Source organism: Triturus cristatus, chromosome 6 (genome assembly GCF_964204655.1).
Source record: "Triturus cristatus chromosome 6, aTriCri1.1, whole genome shotgun sequence".
Taxonomy (NCBI): Eukaryota; Metazoa; Chordata; class Amphibia; order Caudata; family Salamandridae; genus Triturus; species Triturus cristatus.
In genome coordinates, this window is record NC_140589.1 from 614202859 (window position 1) to 614215548 (window position 12690).

A 12690-nucleotide genomic window follows, 5' to 3' on the forward strand; every position below is an offset into this window, starting at 1 on the left:
GGTGAAAAAAGATAGAGATATCTGGACCGTTAATTTGCAGATACTTTATGGATTTGCAAATTAAATTAAAAAAATTGAGGCACATCATTGGATGACTGAGCGTTTTCTCTTATCATCCACTGTGGATTTGAGAATCCGAATGCTAATTTACAACTCCACTATTCTCCCTCTGCTTATCTGTCCATCACAGAAAACTATCTCTTACAGCATAATTTTCCAACATGGTGAACCGAGCAACGTGCTGGGGTAAATAACAACAATAAGTGTATAAGGGGGCACGTTAAGCTTATGACCCCGAGGCCCATGTTGGGGGTGGACCAAAAAGACCCACCATTGAATCAAAATAAATATTTTTTTTATTAAAAGATTTTTATCAGGAGATTTGCAAATCGTGGACGATCTGTGAATCCTGGAATCATCCCCAGGTCCTGTGGACCCACCTGAAGTCTCAGGATTTGCAAATCTGGCACAGAATTCAAAAATACTCAAAGAAATTAAGTAAAAATAATTTAGCAAATTCAGCTGCATATGGCCACACAGGGATAGGCTGACAGCTGTAGGTTAGATGCAGGGTCTGGAGAAAGAACAGGCAGTGCAGCCAATCCCTGTTGCACACTACCCACTTTCGGCGATGCACAGCAGGGACTGGATAACCACGGCAGGTTCAGTGGAGCTTAATGCTGCTTGCGGTATGTGTAGGAAAGTGGGTTAATAGTAGGTGGAGGTAGTCACCCTCAGTTAGTAATGATACCACAATCATAAGTCCATTCAAGTCTCAGTAGATTAATTCTATAGCACGAACGGAGGCAAGGATTATGCTCTACTTTCTTTATTTTCCATATCCAGCAGTGCTTAACTTTAACATAAAAAAACTATCTTTCCCATGGATCCTAGGAAAAGGTCAAAAAGAAGGTGAACCAATCAGCAGTCATGAACTCCCTGAAATGCAAAGGGGCTTCTGGGAGCAATGTTGCCAGATTGGGCTATTTCCCGCACAATTGGGCGACTTTTTTCCCAGTTGTGCGGGAAAAACCCATGCCTGGCGGGTGGCTACTTTTTGGGCTAGATTTAAAAGGGTGTGCGCAATTTTACTGGCCTGGGCGGGCGCCGACCACGAGGAGTCCGTTGCTTTATGGTGGCTGTCAGTGGCAAGCGCCAACTTGTTACGTAGTGCACAGTGCACTCACTCTTATTTTGCACATGCGTGCTGCACCGCCGCACGCACCACCCAGAGGGGTCACCTAGCTTTGTTGTTGTCAAATTGTGTGTGTGCGGGCCAATGTGGGGGTCCCCCAGGGCCGTCAATCCAGTAGTGCGCGAAAACGCTACCAATGACGGCCCTGGGTATCATATTTTGGCCAGCCCCTGTGGTTCGTCACGTGAGCTCTTACTTTCGGCGCGGCGCTCGACTCAACGGTGGACGCATCATCATGAGGAGTTGGAGTCGGACGCACGTGGTGTCCCTGCTGCTGCCGCCCACTGTGGTCCACTGGTGGTCACCCAGGCCACAGACGGCGGCGGGCGGTGCTCGCAGGCAGCGCTCTCTGTGCAACGCAGGCTAGCCAGCCCAGTGAGCCCACCACCAGTCGACAGCATAGCCTGGAATCACGCAGCACAGCAGCAGGCCGCCCGGCGGCACCCGCAGGTGCTGAGTCAGGACTTCGACGCCCGACCTCAGGTGAGTGAGTCAGAGGCGCAACTCGAGCCAAATTTCGGGGGGGGGGGGGGGTGTGTAGGAAAAAATTTCGAGGGGGGGGTGCGGAGTCTTTAAGCAATAGACAGAGTGGAGATTGGGGCAGGGAATTAAGGGCGCGTGCATTTGTAGGTAGGGTGACCAACCACCGTCAGAGGCCGTGATTGCCCGTCAGCTGAAGGAGCAGAGGGCGGCTCCCGCCCGCTGGGGGGAAAGACAGGCTGTGGAGCAGCCGAGAGAGAGACCGGCTGGGCTCACCCGCACACGGCACCGCTGTGGTCCTGCAGGAGACGCCGACTTTAAGTTCGGGGTGCCAGCTGAGGAACAGAGTTCGAGACCACTGGCTGCACTTTGCCCACGGGCAGATGAAAGGAATGTGCAAACACGCCAATGCTGGTACAGAATCCAGTTAATTCAAAGAAGCTGGTGAAACAAGTTGAAAAGAAGGGGCTAGAGTTCTTTCAGTCTCATCATTTTAGAAAAGTGCAGTTTCAATATTATATTCAAGGAAGCCATGGTTGCTGCATTTTTATTTTATGCAACTAACAACCATTAACAAAGCAAATGGTTCTGGCTTGTTGTAGGTGTAACGTTACTTGTTGTGATATATATCTGGATGCAATGACAGAAGAGGCAAAATACCAGTCCGGCGACACACAATGCTAAGCACAGATTTTTAGCTTAGTTGTTTTAAGCAACACCATTAATTACATCAGACACGCCCCTTGGAGAGACCCCCAGTTTTTTCATCCCGCTTAAAGCCCTGGAAACACCATGTCACAATCATCTCATGGCCTGGCACTGTGCATCATGCATGACTCATGACTTCCACTTTTTCAGATTGCCTATGTGCAGGTGCATAGTGAACCCTCCATCACCCCACCCCTTGCTTTAGGAAGACAGCAAGGGCGAAATTCTTGATGGGCCTCTTCTGTCTGCAACTCTGCAGACAAAGGCTCAGCTCATAATTAAGAGGAAAAGGTGGGCGAGTGAGTAAGTGAAGGGATGGGTGGATGGCTGGATGGATTAGTGAAAGGGTGAATGGATGAATGAAAGGGTGAATAGATGGATAATGAGCGAAAGGATGGATGGATGAGTGAAAGGGTGGCTGATCGGTGGGTGGATGGATGAGTGAATGGATGGATGAGTGATAGGGTCAATGGATGGATTCATGAGTGGATGAGTTGATGTATGGGTGGATCGAAGAAAGGAAGGATGGCTAAGTGAAAGGGTCAATGAAGAGAGAAAGGGAGGATGAATGGATGACTAAAAAGGGGACTGGGTGGTAGGATGAGTAACTGGGTGGATGGATGAGTAAGTGAAAGGATGGCTGGATGGGTGAGTGGATAAATGGCTGGATGGATGAGTAGAAGGTTGGGTGGAAGAGTGGATGGATGAGTGTATGGATGGATAGGGTGAAAGGGTGGATGAATGGATGAGTGAAAGTGTGGATGGAGGGATGGATGAGTGAAATGATGGATGGAAAGATACGTACGTTTTCAAATGGATTAATGTTTGGATATAGATGGAATTACTTATACACTATTACGCGACCTCCTTTGATGTGTCTGTAAAACGTACCTTTTGTCCCGAAATTTTGTCCTGAATTTTGACCTCCCGTCCTGAATTTTTGTCCTGAATTTTGACCCTTTGTCCTGAGTTTGTATACTCACCGTCCTGAATTTGCACCTATGCCAGTTGGTCACCCTATTTGTAGGAAGTGATGAATATTGATAGATGCCAGGAAGTTGACGTAGGTAAAGAGAGTGTTTTAACACCCAAACCAAAACTGACCACATCGGTTGTTCGTAGGCCAGCCCAGCTTCGAAAACGGTCGTGCAGGGGCCACCCAACCTCGCACGCACCTGCTGGCAGCACCGCGTGCGTCTGTTTACCACTGTCCTGGCATGGATCTGACACTCCGTGCTTCACCACGTTGCTGATGCCAAGGCGCGCACTGACGCACACTGTTTGCCGCTCGAACTGGAGCTGATTTCGGGGGGGGGGATTTGAATCTTTAAACAATAGGCAGAGTGGAGCTGCAGGGGCTCTTAGAAGTCGCAGTGAGAACTGGTCTTAAAAATTAATAGCATTAAGGCAGGTGCCCAGTTAACACCCTCCCACCATCTGTATATTGAATAGAATGTATATTTGTCGTTAAAATTGTTTCTGATGACAATTTGTGCATAATTGGAGACTTGCTAATTTGGGCTGGTTTTTGGGCTGATGCTGGTCTGATTGGGCTTATTTTGGGCTTATATTTGAGCGGCTTTGGGCTTGGGACGGGTCTAAAAATCTGGCAACACTGTCTGGGAGACATCCTCTTTCCTTTCCTGCTCTCCAGCAGTTTTCCTTCTATTTTATTGTGATGCTTATTGGTGTTTTTTCTTTAGATTGCGTGGTTATAACGCTTTCATTACTGTTGCGCGGCGATTCGCAGCAATACACTGTGCCGCGGGAGCGTCTCTCCTCGCTCCACTCGCTGCACCTCCTTAAGACTCGAGACAACGCGTTAGCGGCCGGGAACCACTAGAGGTCGTGCGTACAGTGCGAACCGTGGGGGACGCGCGTTTCCTGCCAGTTTCAAATCTGACAGCAGTGCGCCCCCCTGAGCCTCTTCCTCGAGCTGCCTGGAAGTCGTTATGCCCGTATTAACGGGTCTGTATGTAATTTCGTCAGCCTGACGCCCGTTCCTGAAGTGGGTTGGTAGCTCTGTTGTGATTGTTCATCAGCTTGTGTGCTCATTTGTAATTGGAGCAAGACGCTCTCAGCAGGACAGTACCTGCCACCCTTAGGCTGCCATCGGGGCCGGTCCAGGCGTCCCGGATACCCACAATATCAGGGTGAGTCAGCCCCAGGGGAGCTTTCGTGCCCCAGTAGTCGCGCCTGCACGAACAAATATAGGGCTTTCCACAGCCACCAAATACATAAGAACCTGAGGTTCGCCAGATTAGCGAGGCAGTGAGGAAACTTTTGAGTTCCCTTTACTCTTGTCATCGGTCTAACTGGTGAGGCACACTGCAAAGTTATGGCTGGGGATTATATTGAAGAGGTGTCCCTGCAGGTCCTCCCCCTAGATGACGAATTCTGTGAGGCGGTGGGTGCCTCCATCCATCAGGCAGTCACGGCGGCCATGGGCCCCTTCGAATGACGCCTCATGGAAATTGCCTATGCATATGCTGACAACCACCCTTCAAGGGGCACCCCCTCCCTTACCCGTGCCCCTAAGCACAAATCTGAATCAGCCTCTGACCTTGGCGCCTTTGAACGCCTTAAAAAGGCCTTCCTAGCCCGCCCTTCCCTCGAACTCCCTGATGCATCAAGCAAGGTTCCCCCCTTGTCCCCGCAGGGTGGGGGACGAAGGCGATGAGTGCCCCAGTGAATCCATGGATGAAGCGGGCCCCTCCAGGCCCTGGCGCCCCCCTGCGAGCGGCGAAGACGCCCCTTCAGACATGCTGGTCCCTAAGGATCTTCTGCACCCACGTTCCACGGAATGGGTCCCTGGGGAGAAGGTTGCTCAATTGTAGGCCAGATAGGTCCTGGAGAGCATGTCAGGATAAACTCCTAGACGCCTGTGGCCCACTCACTGAGATCTTGCTGAGGAGGCTAAGGCTTCCAATACCCTCTTCTCTCCCGAGTCCGTGTCAGGCTGGGCTCAGCGTGCCATAGTGTTTCTGGGCAACGTTAATTGCGCCCTCTCAACTAAGAGGCGGCTTTCCCTACTGTTAATGGTTGACCCCAAACTTAGGGACCTCGCTTCCTCAGAGGCAGGCACAGTGGCTCAAGGATGGCTCTTCGGGAAGCAGTTTGTCAAGGAATAGAGGAAATTTGTGGCCACATTTACTACCTTGGACAAAGCGCAAGCCTCCTTAAAGAGGGTTTTCCACCCAAAGGGTTTTGTTGGGGTATGTCATGGCAGGGGGCGCTCGACCGGCTGCTTCTACACCCAAGCCCCTGCCAAGAGCTTCAAGAAAACGCAGGAGCAGCCCAAGCAAGGAGAGTTCTTCCAATCCAGAAGAAACTACAGGGGTCGATGCTCCAGGGGCACCGCCAGAGGTCACTTCCAGGCCCAATCAGGTACGAATTTGACTTTTCCCCCCAGTTGCATGTAGGGGGCAGGTTGGCTTTGTTCGCGCACAATTGGGAGGCTATCACCTCAGACTCATGGGTTCTCCAAACCATCCGGGGGTTCCGTATAGAATTCTACGGGAGCCCGATCCAGGAGGTTCGCCCACGCCCGCTTTTCTTTGCCGAAGCCCAAACCGCCCTGGTAGACAAGGAGGTGACGGATCTAGTACGCAAAGGGAAGATAGCCCACTCCTCCCTCCACCCACGGGGTTTCCTAAGCAACCTTTTTTTGGTGGACCAGACCGATGGGGGTCAGCGCCCGGTCATAAATCTAAAGGAGTTTAACAGCTGGTTGGTTTACCGCCATTTAAAAATGGAGGGAATCCACCTGCTGCACGACCTCCTGCACCCAGACGACTGGATGGTGCATCTAGATTTAAAGGACACGTATTTGGCGTTCCCAATGTTTCCCCCTCACCGCCGGTTTAATTCCTGTGGAAGGGCCAGGTATGCAAGTTCACTACCCTCCCTTTCGGGAAATCCTCCGCGCCTTGGTGCTTCACCAAGGTCCTCAAGGCAGTAGTGGAGTACCTCAGAGCACGTGGTTCCGCCTCATCATATATCTTGATGGCCTCCTCCTCTTAGTTCAATCCCCGATTTTGCAGGCAGAGCAACTCCAGACTTCTGTGGCCTTGCTGCAGGGCCGGGGATATGTTATCGATGAAAAGAAGGCCATCTTTACACCGGAAAAGCAAACTACCTTTCTTGGGTTCGTCATAGACTCAGTGAGCAAAGCCTACGTTTACCAGTCAGGAAGATCTCAAAGATTCGACGGAAGCTCTGGAGAACCCTAGCCAGGCCTACTACTTCTCTCCGGCAGATCGCCAGAATAGTGGGTCTCCTGTCGTCCTCTGTTCAGGCCATATTCCCGGGCCCTCTCCACTTCACAGCTCTACAACGACTCAAAGCCTCCCACCTGAGGAAGGGCCTGCAGTGTGCAGAGCAGGCCCCCTCACAAAGGAAGTGAGGCTCGAGATGCGTTGGTGGTTAGACCATATGGAGCCTGGAATGGGTGGGCCATCTTTGGCTCAGCTCCGGACTTGGCTATAGAGTTGGACTCCAGCAAATCAGGCTGGGGAGCTCTCTGGGGAGACTCATTTACAGGAGGAAAGGGTCCGCAGACGAGCAACTTCTCCACATCTATTGCCTAGAGTTATTGGTGGGCTCCTTCGCCATCAAGTGTTGGACCAAGGAAAAGGTGAGCTGCAGCGTACTTCTCAAGATGGACAACGTCTCAGCGGTCCGATATATAAACCACCTGGGCGGCACAAAGTCCAAGGCACTAGTAGACATGGCCAAGGAATTTTGGACATTTTGCCTCGACTGCAATGTCTCGGTGTCGGCGGAATACCTTCCCGGGGCATCCAATGTGATCGCAGACTGCTGCTCCAGGGCATGGACAGATATGATCCTGTGGCAGCTCGACCCTCGAGTCTTCCAAAGACTGCAATCTCTGTGGGGTCTGTTCTCTGCAGATCTTTTTGCCTCTCGTCTAGACCATCAACTTCCCAATTTCTTCAGCTGGAAGCGGGACCCTATGGCAGCAGCCACGGATGCCTTCCTCCAAGATTGGTCGAAGGAGGCGGGTTACGCCTTCCCACAATTCGCCATGATAATGCGCTTATCAGCTCAGGTCCGCAGACAGTAAGCAAGGGTGGTATGATCACGCCCTATTGGAGGTCTCAAGTATTGTTTCCAGTTCTTCTGGAACTTTCCTGGGATTCTCCAATCCTTCTACCCCAAGATCGGAATATTGTTTGGAATCCCCAGGGAGATCCCCATCCTCTGATCCTACAGAATCGGATGCCCCTCATGGCCTGGTGGATTTCCGGTAAAGTTGGAGATTCCGTGGCCTTTCAGGAGAAGTTCAAAGGATTTTGGCAGCAGTCTAGGCAGAGGGCACCAACAAGCAATACAGATTAGCCTGGTTCAAATGGGTGTGTGGGTGCCTTAAGAAAGATCAAGAGCCCATGGGGTGCGAAGTGGTCTACATTCTAAATTTCCTGGCTTCCCTGGCTTCTGAAGGCTTGGCATATCGCACTATCAATTCCTACAGATCCGCGATTTCGGCAGGCCATGTCCTTGTCCAAGGGGAAGCAGAGGGCGAAAACCCGTTGGTTTGCAAGCTCGTGAGAGGTATCGCCTGTCACTTCCACCGCAACCCACTAACTCTAAGCTATGGGATGTTAACAAAGTATTATCCCTCTTTAAGTCATGGCAGGCGAATAAATACCTGTCAAGGAAGGAGTCATCGGCAAAACTAGCCATGCTCTTGTGCCTGCTCTCCTGTAGGAGAGTGTCTGATGTGACCTCTCTGGACGGATCTTTACCCCACTCCTCTGGCTTCTTGTAGGATCAGAACCTGCTAAGACGGACTAGAGGAATTCAGTGAGTGATAGAATGTCTCAGTCAAGAAAGAGGACGTATCCCAGAAGCCCCGTGCCTTTCAGGTAGTTCAGGACTGCTGATTGGTTCACCTCCTTGTTGACCTTTCCCTAGGATCCATGGGAAAGATAGTTTTTTATGTTAAAGTTAAACACCAAATGGCGGAGTTTCAACCGTAGGCCTCTTCACACCTACTCAGTGAGCATCTTAACTCAGTCTGTCAAAGGCTGGCCAATCAGAAGAGGCTGCTACAGGGCTGCTTTTGGTAACCTCAGGTTATTAAGTTCTAAAACTGCTTTCCGGTAATAGTTATAATAAATCGGACTATGACAAGTTGTTGGATTTATTGTAGCCAATTATTTTGATACTTTGAATGACATTTCTAACTAGCTCCCAAGCAAAGATAGACGTTGTTAAATTTAATAACCCTTCCCATGTTAGCGTGTGGGGTTAGCAGCTCTATAATGGGGACAAACAACTTTGGCTGTTTTTCCCTACCATGGCATATAAAACATCTTTTATATGTTCTTTGTTATAGGCAGCCAGGTTCCAGGACCTCTTTTACTCATGATTTCAGTAGGCTGTTAGAACCCTATTTTGAGAGATTTATTTTTACTCTCCTGGGGGACTTCAATTTTCATTTAGACTATGCTTTATGTAAGGATACCCACTGTCTTTTGGAAACTTTGAGCAGCTGTGGTTTCTCACAGCTGGTCAGGAATCCTACACACATCGCGGGGCACATCCTTGACGGTGTCTTTTCTAATGAACCGCGTATAACAGTGGGGGACCCTGTTCCCCTGGTTTGGTCTGATCACGTTGCTGTTCCTTTTGATTTACACTTCCTGGCATTAGCTATGCCCCCTTCCAGCAACAGGAATTTGGACAAAAGGAGGAACCTTAGCCTGATATGTAAGGAGGCGCTCTCCAATTTCCTTAATAACTTTGCCCTTACCAAGTATCAGGATGCCAATCTGGCAGCTGCTGAGCTATCGCAAAAACTGTCCGCAGCAATTGATTTGCTGGCACCTGTTACCAAGCATTATTCCGCGAGAATAAAACCCTCTGCTCCCTGGTTCACGGAGAGACTCAGAAAGCTGAGACAGGGCTGCTGTAAACAAGAGAGGTTGTGGTGTGCAGACTTAGAACCTCTGAGTAGGGAATTGCATAAACAGTGTTTAAAAGAGTATAAATTAGCCATCATGGAGGAAAAGAGACTATACTTTTCAAATCTCACGGAATCTATGAAATCTCCTGGGGACCTTTTTAAGGTGATCAACTCCCTTTCATCCCCTCATGTCTCTGACCCATCAGAATTTTCCCAGGAGCTATGTGACAAGATATCCGACTTTTTTCACCCCAAAATCCGAGACATCTACTCTTTGCTGGAAGCATCTAATTCCAAAACTAGGCCGCCGGCTTGACCTTCTCCTCTTCTGAGGGAGGCCTCGCTTACGGAGGAGCCTCCTAGGCTGCTCACCTTTCCCTGCAGGTCGCTGGAGGTGACTGAGCGGTTCCTTGATCAAGTTAAATCAGGCTCCCCTTTGGATCCTTGCCCCCTTAAGGTGATCAAAACCTGCCGTGAGATCATTATCCCTCATCTTACTGTGGTCCTGAATGCGGCCATTTCAGAGGGATTGTTTCCCACTCTGTGGAAGCCGGCTGTAGTGAAGCCTCTTTTAAAGAAACCTTCTCTAGATCTGGTAGAACTGAAGAATTATCGGCCAATCTCTTTGCTTCCCGTTCCAGCCAAGATCCTGGAATCCTACTTAAATTCCCATCTCAGCACCTACCTTAAGGATCACCACCTACTTGATGGTTCACAACATGGATTCAGAAGCCACCACAGTACGGAGACTGCATTGACGGCTGTATTTAACAACATCCGTACTCAAGTAGACGCAGGGCATACCACCCTGCTTGTCCTACTTGACCTGACCACAGCCTTTGATACCCTGTCTCCTCACCGGCTGGTTGAACGCCTTAGAGAGATAGGTATCGGGGGCTCGGCTTTGGCGCTTCTTATTTCCTTCCTTAGTGAACGGGCACAGACAGTGAAGCTCGGCCAATTTTACTCAGCCCCTATATCTTTGCTGTGTGGTGTTCCTCAGGGCTCCTCCCTGAGCCCAACACTCTTTAATATCTACATTGCTCCTCTCGCTAAGGTTGTGAGATCCTTTGGGCTAGAGGTGCTGTCCTATGTGGACGACACCCAAATAATGGTGTCTATCTCACATAGTATAAGGGATTCTGCTCGTAACTTCAGGAGCTGCATGCAGACAGTTTCTTCCTGGATGGAGGATAACTTCCTGAAATTGAACGGAGAGAAGACTGAGGTCCTGATTTTTGGTAGTAAACAGGAAATTTGGTCCAGTGACTGGTGGCCGGACACGCTTGGCGTTTGTCCCTGCCCGGTATTCTATGGTAAGAACCTTGGGTTATTGCGGATAACTCCCTTTCTCTCAATTTGCAGGTCATTAGGACTGTCTCTTCCTGTTTTGGGATCCTTAGGGTCCTCAGAAAAATATCTCATTTCCTCTTCTTTGATGCACGCAAGCGGGCCGTTATTGCCCTGGTAACATCCAGATTGGATTATTGTAATGCACTTTACTTGGGCATTGATAAGGGTCTAGTGCGGCGCCTGCAGTTGGTGCAGAATGTGGCGGCCAGGCTGGTGCTGAATCTTTCAAAATATCACTCAATCACAGCCTCCATTAAGCTGCTGCACTGGCTTCCTGTGGACCGTAGGATCCTCTTTAAGACCCTGTGCCTGACTCATAAGGCCTACTATGGCACAGGCCCAGAGTCGGTTGAGGCGATCGTCCATCATTATATTCCCAGTAGGATGCTTCGGTCCTCAGACAAAAATCTGTTAATAGTACTGAGGTTCAAGAAGGTCAAATGGGGAGGGAGAGCCTTCGCCACGGTTGCTTCTAAACTGTGGAACACCCTCCCGGATGATCTTTTGAGCCAGGTGTCCCATTTGTTTTTCCGCAAAATCTTGAAGACCTGGCTTTTTTCTCAAACCTCGGTGTGAGCATGTCTTTTTGTCTGCACCCCCAGTTTCCGTATATAGCGCCTTGATGCCCTCGGGCTAAGTCCGCGCTCTACAAATTTTATATTCATTCATTCATTCATACTGTCTCAAGTTTTTATAACAATACATCCTACCCTTGACGCACCAAGGGCAGACGTTAGGGGTGACTTATAGGTTACAAAAAGGTGTTTAGGGTCTTTGGAAGTACTTTTAATTCCAAGGATGAATTTGTACATAACTTTATTTTACAACCAGCCTGCAAAGCAGGCCTAGCTTTAAAATGACACCTGACACTACAGCAGTGCACACTTAAGTGCATTAAACCCACTTGGGTCTCTAAACCTACATGCCCTATCATATACTGGGTACTTACAAGTAGTTTTTCTTAGCCAGTTAGAATTATTCCAAATACCATATACCTTTAGAGAGAGAAAGCAATGGCCCATGGCCTGGTTAACAGAGCCCAGGGCACTTTTAGAGCCACAAACCACCGGCATCAGTCAAAAAATGGGGGTGATCAGGGCACCCCCATTTTTCCTTCTTATATGAACACCAATGCACTTGATCTCGGCCGAGTTGGAAAATGACTAAAGCATTTTACTATTGCACGCACACTACCACTGGCCTTGGAGTGGTACAGTTCAATCAAAATTAAATTGGAGTAAGCAAAAGCAGTTTTTACACTGCTTTACTCTCACTAGAAAAGTCTTTATCAATTTTCAGCTCAGCAAGGAAAGCACTCTCGTTAATTCTATGCTTAAATAATTGATTGGGAATAGGCTCTGTTATTCTTGTAGATCAGCAGAAATAGTAACTGAGCAAATTCTATGCTTAAAACTGTTGCTATGTAAACATTCATTGAGATGGGCAGATATAGCTCATCACTGGGGTAAATGTGCTCTAGGATAGATGTATAAGTTCCCCATCTGAAAACAGGAATATTAATGGAAAAATTACACATATACATTTGACAGGCACATTTTTGGTTTTTCTTTTTTATCAAAACTGGATTACAACTAACCAAACCAGCAAAAGGCAGTGAATGAAGACTATTTGGCTGTGAAATGTGATGCACGTTTGCAACCGTTTTTGAGTAATTAGTGGAGAAACGTTCATACTGGGGTTCTTTTGAAACAAATGCATTTTGCAACCCCCAAGCATTGTCCCCACAGTGCTTAGGAACTAAATTTGGCATTAACATTGATAGGGATTCAAATATTTCCTTCATAACATTTGGTGTATATTAATCACGGAGGCCAAAATGATAAGTGAGCACAAACGTGCCTTTTCAATGGAAATGGAAAACATATTTCAACCTTAAAGTGCAAAGGCATCTCTGCAATCTATTCAGGATCACTACATTTAAAATACAGTGATAGGTTCCCTGAAAAACTGCTTTTGCTTCTTGATGAGACAAGGCACAGCACGCACAGCTGTTGGTCAAATC

At 48.7% G+C, this 12690-nt stretch overlaps 1 protein-coding gene across 2 annotated transcripts in view; it reads right to left on the reverse strand.

Moving 5' to 3' along the window:
- RARS2 (arginyl-tRNA synthetase 2, mitochondrial) overlaps positions 1-12690 on the reverse strand; it is a 201638-nt gene that overhangs the window by 134198 nt on the left and 54750 nt on the right. The window lies entirely within an intron of this gene.